Genomic DNA, 12588 nt, shown 5'->3' on the forward strand with positions numbered 1-12588 from the left:
TCTTCACTGGCCGTATCATCTTTAAAAAAAGATGTTCAACGCAATTTTAAATTCGAAAATTGAAATTAAAAAGAAAACAAAACTTTAAAAAAGAAACTTAAAGAAGATAGGTAGCACCAATAGCTATTTTTTTACTTTCCATATACGAAGTATACATCCGGCATGGTGGTTAGATCTCGCCACCCTGGAGGGTATACAAAAAGGTGGGGGATCTGGCTCCTCCCATCGATGACGGTACGTATTTCCTTCGGGAAGGGTTGTACCGTGGCCGGTGATGGCCCTTAGGACTCAACCACAGTTCCTGTTAGTGTTGCTGTTGCGGCAGTTTTCTTTATCAGTGTGCCTTCAGGCAGGACGAAGAGGCAGTGACATGTCATATACGAAGTATATATACAAAGAGAAAATATTGTAACCGTCAAAAAATTCGAACTCGAGATTTTGACGAATCTCCACGTTTCAGACCTCCTTGAGTTCTAAAAACATATGTTTGGAATTACGTCTATCTATGAACACGATAATTACAAAACATTCTGAGTTAAGCCGATAAAATTTGGTATACAGTCTTTACTACAAATTTAATAAAATCTATATCGAAGAAGTCTGTTTTTCCATTGCCTAAATGCAAGTCAACACGATAACTATGAAACGAAGAGAGCTACATGGATAAAATTTGGTACATGGATTACAAATCTAACATTTAGATACCTGCCAAATTTAGAACCCAATCAGAAGGTTGCGTGTTCAAATCACGTCCGGGTCACCAATGTTGTTGTTTGGTATGAGTGAGGATAGAACCTGGGACCTTGTGGTTCGCAGTTCAGTAACATGACCACGATACAAAAGCAATTGCTCGTGCAGCGTAACTGGCTTACAAGCTATTCACTACAAACTGAAAGGGTTGGCCGTCTGTCGGTCTGTAATTTCACAAGCATGTAAACACGATAACTCATCAACGCAATGATTTAGATATATGAAAGTTAGTATGAGATTTTTGTATGTCAAATTTTGGTTTCAATGGTCCGGAAAATAGAAGTCTAAAATGCACATTTGGTGTTCTGGTGCTTGCGTAATAACCACATTCAAGTTATTTATCATTATAGATCGCACGTAGGGATTGCAATACCGGGATACCGAATACCGGTATTTTGAGCCATTTTACAATTTCGTAATACCGGTATTTACAAGTTCAAATACCGGTTTTTCGGTATTTACTAGAAATTTTTTAAATTGTCTCCACTATATGTTCAAGGATCACCAACATAGCAAAATAGTATACGTTTTTGTTTTTATGTCTCCCCAACTGGCGAAATTAATTAGCTAATTAATGGCTTAATTAATTGCTTAAATCTAAATTAGCGAAACATGGATTATCCCTGAAAGAAAATATTGTATCTATAACGACTAATGGAGCAACAGTTATGAAAAAAGTTGGAAAGTTGATTGGTGCAAATCAGCAATTGTGCTATGCTCATGGATATCAATTAGGAGTAATAGATGTATTATACCAAAAAAATAAAGAACAGAAGAATCCAAATACTGTGGATATAGAAACTTCGGATTCCGACCTTGATAAGAGTAAGAGTGAGAGTGATATTGACAATGAAGATAATGACAATGTAATTGTGGAAGAAGATATTGCTAATGAGGATGAAATATTAACCCATCAAGAATTGCTTCCTATAATTTATAAAGTTCGAAAAATTGTTAAGATATTTCAACGTTCCCCTACAAAAAATTCCATATTAAAAATTATATAGTAACTGAAAATAAAACAGAATATATGTTAATAAAATATTCTAAGATACGTTGGAACAGTTTATTTCTAATGATGGAACGGTTTTTGAAATTTAGAAATCCTATCCAAAAAGCAATAATCGACTTAAACCTGCAAATTAATTTTTTCAGACAGTGAATTCGTCTTAATATGCAGAAATATATGAGCTCTACTTCCAATAAAACTGACTATAGAGGCATTATGTCGGAGAGATTTTAATTTGTTAACAGCTAATGCAACAATAAATTTCATGTTGCAATCATGAAAGAACAGCACAAATCACTATCTGAAGAACGTAGACGTAGATGCAGAAAGAGCGTTTTCAACAGCTGGTAATTTTTACACAAAATTACTTTTCAGCTTTAATGACAGTACAACTGATGCATTATGTTTTTTAAGATCATATTTCAAAAATTTGTAATAGTACTACAGACTGAATAGTGATATTTACACTTTTTTGTGATTTAAATAAATAAGTTGTTCCTTTACTTTTTTGTGATTCTTTATATACTGTTATAATTTATAAGTTCCATATTATTTTTTGTGATATTACACTCTCTTATAAAACTGGCAAATAAAACAAAGAAACACCTTGTTTTCTTTCTTTTTCTAAAATTTCTAATACCGGTATTAAAACCGGTATCCCGGTATTAAGATCTAAAAAATACCGAATACCGGTATTGAAATTTTGGTTCGGTATTGCAATCCCTAATCGCACGCTTATAGACTCTTCGTAGCTCTTATTGCTCGCCAATGGCATACGTAATAATACGCTCGCCAATACGACGTATAATAAATTTCTACGACAGTTGAATACTGATTATTTTGAATAAAATGGCTTGAATTGTTCCGGTACTTATAAGTAAACCATGCCCATTAAAAATAAAACGAAGCATCTCATTGAGATTTAATTTTAAAAAATCGGTAGACTTTTTCCTTATCTTTACTGAACATAGAGTATGGTTATTTTAATATAATCTGTGTGGATGGCTCAATGTAAAGAAAAATGTATACTTTAAGCTTTCAAGAAGGTTTTATTTTCTTTAAATTTCTAAATTAAACTTTACTTCGAATTTGCAGATATTTATTTTGAGGAAGTCTGTTTCACCCATTACTCGAGTGGACACGATAGCTGCAAAACATAAAGTGCTAAATAGATAAAACTTAATACACAGGTTTAGCATCTAAAATGTATATCTGCAGGAAATTTTAAACGAAATTATTCAAAGGGGTGATCGGCTGTCTGTTGGTACTTCTGCATGCATGTAAAAACAATAATTCAAAAACGCAATGCATTAAATAAATGAATTTTAAAGTGATCTTGTGATTATAATTGTAATTCTATATCAAATTTTGGCTTCAATCGTTCCGAAAAAAAGTTTCCAAAGTAAAAATTCGGTTTTAGGATGATTGTGTCGTAACGTATGCCAGAGATTAATCGCCAAAAAAAATCGTCAAAGTTTTCATACGGTATTTAGTAAAATGCTAGATTCACCAAAAAAATACATATTTTGTAACCAGTGTTCGCCAGTGTCAAGCAAAGCATGCGCGGCTTTAATCAAAACCCACAATTTTATGTGAGGAGAGGCACGATACCACCTTTATTAGAAAGTATGCGAAAATATTTTGGAAAAACTACTCAATTTTGTTTGATCAAATTATATTAAATAAAACAATAATAATGCTTATAAACAATTTACGAAAGTTTTCATTCTTGTTAAATTATAAATTTAACTAATTAAATTATAATTTAAAATAAAGGAAATCCCAAAAATTCAAAACTTTGAAGTACGATAATGTTTAAGACTTAATTCATCTATCTTTATATAATTAAAAAAACATTAGTCTTGGTTATAACGCCGATAACTTGCACACAAAATATAATGCATTCAATATCGACATGATGAATAATGTTTTTATGTGATACTAGCCGCCTTTTGAGATCAGCTGATTCACTAGGATTACTGCTCACTAAAATTTTAATTTAAATATTTTAAGTAACTTGGTCTCTTAATAGTTTCTTCAGAAAAAATATTTTAGAGCCTCAAATTTTAATAGTTATATAATATTATTATGGAACTGCGATATTTTGTTCATTCCACAATGTATATCTCTAATTTCCTGTCCGTTCCCGTAAAATTCGAACTTGAATTTGAAGCTGAAATGATAATTAAACTTGAAATTGAAACTGAAATGACAAAACTTTAGTAAATACAAAAGTTTTTTTTTTACTGAAACCAAACATGTTTTTTAAAAAGTATACGTACAAGAAATCGAAACCTTCAGTATAGATATCTAATGTGTACTACAAAATATTTTTTATAATTTATGCAATATCTCAAAGAATTATTCAATAAAAAATTCTCTGATTCATCATAAGATTCAGTTTTCAATTTTACTTTCAAAAGGATTTAAATGATCTAAAAAATAATATTTTATTTTGTTTCAGTCAACAAATGTATTTCTGAAAAAAATTATTTTAAATTCATTACTTCAACTAAAATTTTAAAATTACTTTATGTTATTTTAAATTTTATACAGTCCTTCGTTTCTATGAATCATATTCAGTGAAATAATATTGACAGTCTAACGTTTCAATGTTCTGCGATCAAATATAATCGAGTCAAGACGGTTGATGGAGAAGTTTAAAATTGCGCTCTTTTACAGAATAGTGATAGTCAAATTTTCATGACACAATGTCACAAAAAAGTTGATTCTTTAAAAATTTAAAATATTAGTGTCTCTAAAATATTTTGCTAAATATGACTCTCAGATCGAGTCTATATAAAAATTTATAACTTGTGATTCATCAGAACATTCATTGACTCAAACTGCATAAAATAAGGTATATATGGGTCAAATTTGGTAGCTGCAAGTCAAATAGTTTGTCCTGTGGAGTGCCAACATACATGATATCATTCAGACCATTTTTTATTAGATATATATGCCTTTTTCTAAACGTTTAAGAAATCAGGTGTTGAGCCCTGATTAAAGTGGATATCCTGTATATATTAAATCATGTTTGCCTTTAATAAAACTGAATTAATAATATAGATATTTTAAAACGTCAAGGAAACTTTTGCTTGCATTCATTTTTTAGAAAATATCGCGTTTTATATTTATCTCATTTTACACAGACGTCTGCTGTAATTTACACTTTTTTAGTTTTAATTTACAGTGAGAAGTAAATTAATCTTTTAATATGAACTTCTTTTTTTTTTTTGTAAATACGTCACGTCTTTGTGAAGGTTATATTTAATTTTTATTTTGTGTGAAATATATAGTGGGAAAATATGGTTAGTTTATTTTAAAAAAATAATTAATAAGAAGAACTTATTTTATACGTTAAAAAATTGGTATCATTAAAAGGATAAATTTTTGGCACCAGTAAAAGGATAATTTTTTGAACTTTATGATGATCTAAAAATCTTTGTGTTGTAATGTTTTCGGAGATTGTCGAATTCGGAAAGCGTATATCGGAAAGCGTCAATAGCTTTTTGAATTAATAAAACTTTTTTAAAAAATCGTTCCGATGTACAAATTTTCACCATCCACGGTATATATGTGTCAAATTCGATATCTCTAAGTCAAATGCTTTTTTTTTTATAGAGCGCCAATATATATACACTTTGTCAAAACGCACAAGAACAAAAATTCATATGATTATACTCCGCAATTATTGAAGAAAAAAAATTAAAATTTCGAATTTTTAATTGAAATTCTGCAAAACGAATTACTGGATATATACTACCCAAAATATGACTCTTTATCAAATTTGGTTGCTTTAGCCTGCGCGGTCTGTGATATTCAGCGATAGGGATTATAATGTTAGAATCAGCGTTAACTTCAATATTTTATATTTTAGAATAAATAATGAAAACAATTTACATTCCATTACAACAATGAAAAGTACTGCTGTAAATTAGAATTAAAAATGTTTTAAATTTATAATAGGGAAAAATCCTTGCTTAAATAGTTAGTTATATCACTGACTCTCCGACCCGCCCGAAGACACACGGTTAAATAATACTGAATGACCGGATCGCCGCAACAGCAACACTGGCGGGAACTGTAGTTGAGTCCTAAGGGCCACCACCGGCCACTGTACAACCCTTCCCGTAAGGAAGTACGTCCCGTCATCGATGGGAGGAGCCAGATCCCCCATCTTTTTGTGTATCCTCCAGGGTGCCGAGATCCAACCACCATACCGGAAGCATCTCATTCTCATTTCGTTATCTCATCCCCGCGGTTTTTGCTTAAATAGTAATTTGAGTTATTTTAGTTGAGTTATTTATATCTCAAGATCATAACTTTGCGTATCTACCTAAATATCTAGTTGAACATTGCCTTACGCAATGCGCAACTTCACTTTTTCTTTCCACAAGCGCTGTTCTTCCAGGATTAAATCAGTGTGGCTCAGTTGACGTTTATTGCATAAGAGAGCGTTTAACAGCATCTTAATTGGATTGAAACGTACTAAAAAAACATTAAAAAATAGCAAATACAGTCAATCAGTACATCTAATTAATTTCCTAATGCATATAATATTTTAAGGGCAATATTTATAAATTCTATATGAAAAATGAATGGAATAAAACCAGAATGAAAAATTCTTTACGACATAACCGAGAAATATAAAAACATTAACAGTTCTACCATTGATTAACTTTTAACAACAGAAAAAAAAGAGACGATAAAAAAATCTGATGACAATAAAAGCAGTTTGCATTTCATTGCAACAATGAAAAGTAATATTGAAAATTATGTATCAAAATTTTAAAAAAAATTATCAAAATTACAGGAAAAATCGTGCGGTGATTAAGTTGGGTTTTATTAAAAAGATAATTTAATTTTTTAAGTTTTAAAAAGTTGCAAAATGTTTTTTTGTACAATAATATTTTTCGAAATTATCACCAACAAAACCAAAATTTCGCTTAGTTTTAATTAATTTTTTTTTTTTTTAAATTCACTACCTGATGCACATTCCTGTTTTCCAAAGAATATGGGCACCAAATTTGGAAGCTCCTGTAAAATGTCAATAGATACTCGTTCTCTTTTATTAGAAGAGTTACAGATACGAATAAAAATACAATTTGAATCAATTATAAAACATTTGGGTAATATTAAGTTGGTCAGTATAATTGATTTTTTTTGTTTCATTTTGTTTTTTGATTAATTAGAATTTTATATACACCAATAACATTATGCACAAATGTGAATGTCGAGCTGTCTGTAATCATAATACATAATTAAAAACAAACATATCTTCAAAAAGTTCATAAAATAAAATAAAAAATTAACCTAAAAATAAATTATTAAGATGTTAAACATGTGAAACTGAATTGTCCGGATTATTAAAAGAGAGGCTTCATGATGTGTAGTGCCTAGGACCGGAATTACCTAAATCTGCCTCTAGAAATTTTTGTTCCATTTTTGTTATGAGTATCCTTTGCTTATAAACCTGATCCAATTGTAAAACTAAACGGAAAATGAGATGAGTAGAATGTTATTCTTTCAGAATAAATTTAGAATTCACTGTTTTTATTCACATTCATGTTTTTTTAAATAATATTTTAGCCTAATTACAAAATTTTTATAAAAAAAAATCTAAATAGTATCAATAAAAAAATGTGCTTAATTCGAAAATTCTATATTTTAACGTTATTAGAATCCAGTTTCTGATTATTGACAAATATTTTTTCTTTTTTTTTTTTTCTAAAAGATGGTTGGCATTTCATTTTCTTTATGTGTAATTATGAAGTGGGGTATTTTATAATATGCAATAATAAATAATTGGAAAATAAAGTAACAATTACTTGTTGCTCCAATATCTGTACGAGAACTAAAATAAAACTCTCAGATTCGCATCGAAGTGGTTTTATCCATCCAAAATAGGGTAGAGGAAGTAACCTCGAAAAAGAGGAAAGATTCGTGATCCAAGATTAGTTTCTTTCAACATCTGGCGCCATCTATTGGCTAATGTGGATGATTGAAATGAAAACTGGTTAATGGAGCAGTCGAACATTATGTTTATCTTCAAAGAGTTTGAAAATTAACCTTGAGTAATGTTCTTCACTCTATCATTAGAAAGAGTTAACTTTGTTCTTTTTAAAAGGTTAGCGGATGCGAGATGCTTATTTGTATCGATTATTTGAAAAAATTAGATTTCCTTTATAATTAGCTCGCTATTTTCAGTACACTGAGGTCATTAATATGCATGCGTCAGAGCATCTCATCTATTAATGCAGAGTTGCCCAATTTGTGGTAACGCGTTAAGGGTGAGCGAAAGTAATAGTCCTAATATGGAAATACAAAACATACGATATCAAATTTTTTTTAAACGCAAAATATACGGTATTAGAATTAGAAAAAAAAAAAACAAAAAAAACTGCAGAACTTATTTCGCCAAATTTGGATTCTAAGTGAAAGTTATATGCATTCAAAAGATTTTTGGTATTTGTGAACAGTGTGTATGTGTGGAGGGGAGGATTTTCAATTGGCAAATTATTCAGCTACTTAGAGCTGCTAGATTAACCCTTCTTTGCATGATTTCTCTCTTTTTGTGAAATAAATCAGGGTGATATAATTCATGTTCTCGATAAAAGAAAAAATGTTTAAAATAATCCTAGTATAAATACGTCATTAAATAATTAATATACATCATGATGGAAATATCCATCATCATGCAAATTAAGTTAAGCTCAGTGCAAAATCTTCAATGTTCCTTTCTTCTAAATTTCTCCACTCATTATCACTTTTATTAGAGGAAAAATCAGATTAGTTATAAAAAATATTCATGAAATCGCACGTTTCTTCCAACCACAACAAACAATGAAATGACAAGTTCAAACCCACTATAATGATTGTGACATTTGATTTTTTTTACATCTATGTTTTTTATTACGCAATAGTCGTGAAAAAAGTTGCCAACAACAACTAATTTACAGTACACATCTGTTTTGAGTATAATTTTTTGTTCACTAAATTTTATGATGGAAATTTCCTTCATCATGCAAAGAGAGGCCAGCAATATTAATATTATAACAGCCAGGATATTAACACTTTATCAAGTATGATTAATTTGTAGATTGCATGTTTTTTTATTACTTTATTTCATTCAGATACTAGATATTTATAAACTTCGAATGCCTGGTGCAGTAATTTCGTGTCTAAGAGTGGATGCTGGGCAATCTGGAATCATAATATATAAACAAAAATAAATATATATTAACAAAATTAAATAAAAGATAGTAATCTAAATAAATCATTAACATGCTTAAAATGTGAAACTAAAATGATTATCTTGTAAAAAGAGCAGAGCCTCATGACGTGCATTGCCTAGAGCACCAAATTACCTAAATTCACGACTGGTAGTTAAAGAAAAATACCTAGAATTTGGTGTCCGAGCCATAAACTATTTCACATTCATCAATACTGAGTTTGTCGAAATAATATGCTCGTCTCATGCATATATTAATAAAAATATATCGCAAGTATGCTTAACACAACTTTATGTATAAGGTTATTCGTGTCTTCATTTGAATCGAATTTTATGAAACTCTTTTTTTATAGAAGATGTTTAAGAGTCATATTGAAATATTCTCCCATTTGAATAGTTGATTATCACGATGCATAATTGTTGGTTTTCATCACTATGTGAAATTATTTCAGTGTTGTATTCACTTTTTAGGACGTGAGATTAATTAGGCTCTAATAAATAAATAGACAAAGTTTCCAAGTATGCTGAGGCCCCGAAATTCTGGAATCTCGCGGCTCACATTTTTTCCCCCCTTCTGTTTTTTCATTTTTTGAGAGAAATTTAATTCACAAGAATCGTGCATTCGAACATTTGTCGAGTAAAATCTAATAGCGTTTAATATAAGAGTATTATTCTAAGTCCTCCCTAAATAATAATAAATTTCCTAATTAATAACTTGTAGAAAATTTAATATTATATTATTTTATAATTTTAATAAAGTATCTACTTTATAATAAAAAAAATCTCACCTTATAATTAAATAGAAATTAAGTTGTGTTAAAAAGATTTTGCCATTTATTTTATTTTTTTTCTTTCTGTTCGGTTTGAAAATGTTTTCATTTTTTAATCATAAATTTTCTGCAGACGAGATATTGATACACACTTCTTTGAAAGTGACTCGTGATTAAAAGTTTCGTTATTTTAATTACTCAGAATTTACGAATTAATATTACTGACATAAAGATTAAATTTTTTTAAAAAAAAATCTGATTTTAGAAGCTGGAAAAGAGAAAGGTGGGCCCAAACTTGCATTACTCACTCAATGTTGCTTATTAAAATTCAGTTTTTTCCTTTAAAAAAAATTCCAAAAAAAAATTATAAAAACTTTTTTTCCTAATATTTTAAAAGCAAATATCAGATGTTTGTTCAATTTGAACAAACATTAAAATCCGTTTGATTTTAATGTTTTGAGCCAACATTAAAATCAGGTTTACATTTTCAACTTGTGAGAAATATATTTTTCAGTATTTCTCATTTTGTCATTCAGTATGTCTCATTACAGAGTCCCCATATAGTCTATGGTCCCCATATAATTTGTGTGAGTAGTGAATGAAATAAGATTTTCTAATCAAAATTAAAACCTACTTGAATAGAGGGGGGAAAAAACCCCTACTTGAATGAGTTTGCAGCGTAGTTTAATGAGTAAGCTACTTTAGTTTTAAAGAAGAATTGTCAGAATTAAACAGTAGAAAAACATAGAAATTTATTGTTTGTTTGTTTGTTTCTTATGGCACTTGCCACTGACGAGCCCACTGTTACGAAGACAGCGATTTAAGCCTGAGGGGGAACGTCTCTTATTTTTTATAGCAGCGCCAACTAGGGCCAAGAGTACGACTTTGCCACTCACGCATCACTCATTCGCTTGCACAACCCCTTTTTACAGGAGGGCACATTCACACATCTCACAGATAGAACAACAGAAGAACAACCATGCCCAAACCGGGACTCGAACCCGGGACGCCCAGATCACGGGGAAGACTCTCTACCCCTATGCCAGGACTCCGGCTGGAAATTTATAAAAGCTGCTTTTAACTTTTATTCTGGACACTTTAAAAAAAAACTTAAGTCTTGAAATAACTAAATTTTTTAATCAAATTCTTTTGTACTCGCTTTAAAAAGATTATTATCGAATCCAAATTAATTTACTATATATTTCCCGTAAATCTACAAATAAATATATTACGCTAATTTTTATTATCACGAAGCCTTGTCATTTTCTTAATGGCTTTTCTTTAATAAGGTTGGCAATTGTTTCGTTGCCTTCAAAAGGGAACTTAGTTAATAGTTCTCTTAGTATTCTTTGATGTAAAATATGTTATAGATTAAACATATTTCCACCTATTTATACTAATAATAAAACTGAATATGTATGTGTGTGCTGGCTCTCTACAGGTCAGACCGTTTATCCTACAGCTTACCAAATTCGACACATATATACCTTGGGGGACAAGATTGTGTATTTCTGAGCGATTTTTTAAAAATTTTAATTATTTGAAAATTAAGCTGGATTTTCGCATTTGCCGCAATAACTTTTGAAAATATTATCGCAAAAAGAAGTACATTTTACACCATCTCAAAGTTTAAAATTTATCTTTTTCTCGATACCAATTTAATAGTCTTGTAAATTTCTGCCAAATTTTGGGAATTTTTATTTATTTATATATTTTTCCTAATTTCCATTGACAGATTATTTTGTTTCCCTGAAGTTCTTACTCTTTTCATTGCTTCATCAATGAAATCTAATTTTTTTCTGCCTTGTTGAAAGTTGAAGAAGAAAGTTTTTGTTTAATATCTGTGTGGTTTCCGAGGCGTATAAAAAATGAAATTATAATATCGCAAAAGTTAGAAGATATATGAACCAGATATTTATGTTTTTAATAGCACTATGATGTCATGACTAATCTCTAGTAGAAAGGTTCAGGTACTAAATGAGCAGAGCATATTCAGGATAATTAAAATAACACGATTTTAATACCTGTCAAAGAGGGGAATTATAGATATGAAAATATATCGAAACGATTTAACGGTATTTAAGCAAAATTACTATCCCCGGCGAACCAGCTGATCGCCAAAGACGACTAGTGTTTAACATTCAGAACGGCCTGATAATCGCATGGGGACCGTAATCTGTTATTAAGACATAATACAAGGGTTGAGAGATCAGTCATCATGAATCTTAAGACCGGGCTTTGTGTCGACTTCAAAGTAAGCATGTTGCAATGCATATTCATTGAACCCAGCCAGTCATCGGAAACGGCCCCGTTAACCAGTCCGACACTACTCGGTATACTCGACCAAATCAATCCGACACTACTCGATACTTTGGGTTTTAAAGGTATTTTACTAAGATTATTTTTTTTTATCAGTAAGACGTCGGATGTTGTGAATTGCCAGAAGATGTTTATCAATGCTTCTGAAACAGTTTGATATAGAACTACAGAGTTATTAAATAATGGAGGTAGAGAATTTAATAATTTTGAGATAAAAGCTATCCTTGCGTATAGAGGAATAAGTGTATGAACTTCTATGCCATATACTTTTGAGAAAAATGATGTTGCTGAAAGGAAAAATTGTAAATTAGTAGAATGTGCTCATTCTCTCATTTATACTAAAGAGTTTCCAATGAAGCTATTTGCTGAATAGCTATTACTATGGTTAACGTATTAAATAGAACGACTAAAATGCAGATACCATATAAGAGCTCGATTGAAGTATGACTCAAAAAAGAAGAAAGATGTACTATGTGTATAGAACATATCAGAATTGTTATTTTAAA

This window comes from Argiope bruennichi, chromosome 6 (assembly GCF_947563725.1).
Source record: "Argiope bruennichi chromosome 6, qqArgBrue1.1, whole genome shotgun sequence".
Taxonomy (NCBI): Eukaryota; Metazoa; Arthropoda; class Arachnida; order Araneae; family Araneidae; genus Argiope; species Argiope bruennichi.